We start from the raw sequence: 2,526 nt of genomic DNA, 5'->3' as shown, positions 1-2,526 counted from the left end.
AAAAAAAAAAAAAGAAGAAGAAACATTAGAAAATACAAATGCTATAATGACAAAGATCAGATCAGTAGGGCTAGGAGTTGGGAAAAGGGGCTGACTGGAAAGAGGCCCTAGGAAACTTATGGGTGATGGAAATGTTATTGTGGTGATAATTACAAGCATGAATAAATTTGTCAAAATTCATCAAAATGTGCACTTAAAGAGTGCAGTTTATTGCATTTAATTATATATCAATAAAACACTGGTTTTAAAAGTCTCTCATGGGAGGCTGGTCTAGGCAACCTTGAGGATCCCTTTAACCCTAGTCCAAGGATTTTCTAAAAAATAAAAAAGGCCGGGCGTGGTGGCTCACGCCTGTAATCCCAGCACCATTTGGGAGGCCAAGATGGGCTTTTCACAAGGTCAGGAGATTGGGACCATCCTGACTAACATGGTGAAACCCCATCTCTACTAAAAATACAAAAAAAAAAAATAGTCAGGCGTGGTACCAGGCACCTGTAGTCCCAGCTACTCGGGAGGCTGAGGCAGGAGAATGGCGTGAACCCAGGAGGCAGAGCTTGCAGTGAGTTAAGATCTCACCACTGCACTCTAGCCTGGGCAACAGAGCAAGACTCCGTCTCAAAAAAGAAAAAAGGAAAAAAAAAAGGCTGGGCATGGGGACTCACACCTATAATCCCAGCACTTTGGGAGGCTGAGGAGGGAGGATCACCTGAGCCCAGGAATTCCAGATCAGCCTGGGCAACATAGTGAAACGCCATCTCTACAAAAAATAAAATAAATGAGCCAGGCATGGTGGTGCATACTTGTAGTCCCAGCTACTTGGGAGGCTGAGGCAGGAGGATCACTTGAGCTCAGGAGTTTGAGATTCCAATGAGCTATGATTGCACCGCTGCACTCTAGCCTGGGTGACCAAGTGAGACCCTGTCTCTTAAAAAAAATAAAAGAAAAGAAAAGAAGGAAGGAAAGGAAGGCATATATTAAATCATTTGAAAATTTTAAAAGTCCTGACTACTTTGCTTCACCAACATGAAAATGACAGGGCTATGGTCATGATATTGAAAACCTACCTGGCACTGTAATACAGAAATCTTGGATTTTATTATTTTCCTCCCTGATCCTCATTCCATTGTCAGTCAATCAAATATTTAAAAAGTAATAATATGCAAATCATACATGAAGAAAATATAGTGGCCGGGTACAGTGGTCATGCTTGTAATCCCAGCTCTTTGGGAGGCGGAGGCGGGTGGATCGCTTGAGGCCAGGAGTTTGAGACCAGCCTGGCTAACATGGTGAAACCCTGTCTCTACTAAAAATACAAAAATTAAAAAATTAGTTGGGCATAGTGGCACACACCCATCTACTCGGGAGGCTGAGGCAGGAGAATCCTTTGAACCCTGTAGGCGGAGGTTGGAGTGAGCCGAGATCACACCACTGCACTCCAGCCTGGACAACAGAATGAGACTCTGTCAAAAAAAAAAAAAAATTAAAAAAGAAAAGAAAATATAGTAAATATATTTAATAAATGAAAGCATGATTTATTTAATTCTCAACTTGACGTTGTATCATTATAACAATGTATCCGGTAAGTACTTATTTTAAAATTCTAATTCTAATGGGAAAGAAGACAAACTCGGACACTTCAACTCTGAGTTTGGGGATTGCCCCAATCTTGCACTGAGGGTGCTCCTGTGTGCAAGGCATTGCATCATTCATTCATGCTGTTTGGCAACATGCGGCTGCTGTAACATTAGGCAAGTGAAGTTACCCAAAACATAAATCAATGAAAAGCAAGCCTGAAGATTCTAGGAAATGATCTGCCTACGCGATTAAGAAGAAATATAGACTCAGAGAGGCAGCCTGGAAGAGGAAAAGGAAAGTCGGCAAAATCAGAAAGTTGGGTGCAGGGAAGGCACAAGCCAGGACTCACGCTATGTCCTGGGCCTCCGGGGCTCCTTTCGGCTGCAGGGGGCCAGCGCCGGCTCCAACGCTCAGGCGAGCAGTTCCCAGGGAGGTGAACTGTGCAGACTCAGCGCCTCCACTGAACGCTCTCTTGAAATCTGCTGATAAGCGGGATGGCTTCTGATGAGTTCTGCAAGTGCTTCTGTAAACTGGAGACACCAGATCTCTGTTCTGCAAAGCCGGGCTGGAAGGACGCTTTGGCCCCGCCCCAGGGGAGGGGCTCCCCGAACCAGCCCTCTCCTCCTCCCGGGGCTCAGCGCCTGTAGTCCGAGAGGTGCACAGTGCGGAGTGAGCTTTTGCTTTTTCGCAAAGCCGCGCCCTGTGGCACCTCCGCTTTGCAGAGGAACAAAAAAGCTCCTGGACCTTCAGAAGCTGCTCCGCGCTGCCGCCCACTACCACTTAGGATAAGGGTAGGTGAGGGAAGCAAGGGACCACTGCACTAATTTTGCAATTAATAAAACCCCGTCGGGGGGCCGCTTTTGAAATCCACGTTTGGCATTATGCGCTTGCAGCACTGTAGGTCCCAAAAGAACTTCAAAGACTACTTATATTCTTTTTTTTTTTTTTTTT

The 2,526-nt window shown here is 45.4% G+C and overlaps 1 protein-coding gene across 2 annotated transcripts in view; it reads right to left on the bottom strand.

Annotated features, from left to right (window-relative positions):
• Positions 1–2,155, bottom strand: part of PSPH (phosphoserine phosphatase) — a 36,164-nt gene extending 34,009 nt beyond the window's left edge. Inside the window, exon 1 of one of the 2 annotated variants that reach the window (XM_011938628.1) lies at positions 1,925–2,155. The gene's annotated coding sequence lies outside the window, so the exon portion shown is untranslated. The remainder of the gene's footprint in view (positions 1–1,924) is intronic. The other variant, XM_011938629.1, reaches the window with a different exon arrangement.
• Positions 2,156–2,526: the final 371 nt, after the last annotated feature.

Source organism: Colobus angolensis, unplaced genomic scaffold, assembly GCF_000951035.1.
Source record: "Colobus angolensis palliatus isolate OR3802 unplaced genomic scaffold, Cang.pa_1.0 Scaffold175, whole genome shotgun sequence".
Lineage (NCBI taxonomy): Eukaryota > Metazoa > Chordata > Mammalia > Primates > Cercopithecidae > Colobus > Colobus angolensis.
Note: the sequence above shows the minus strand (reverse complement) of the source record. Positions and strands in the feature narration are given on the sequence as shown.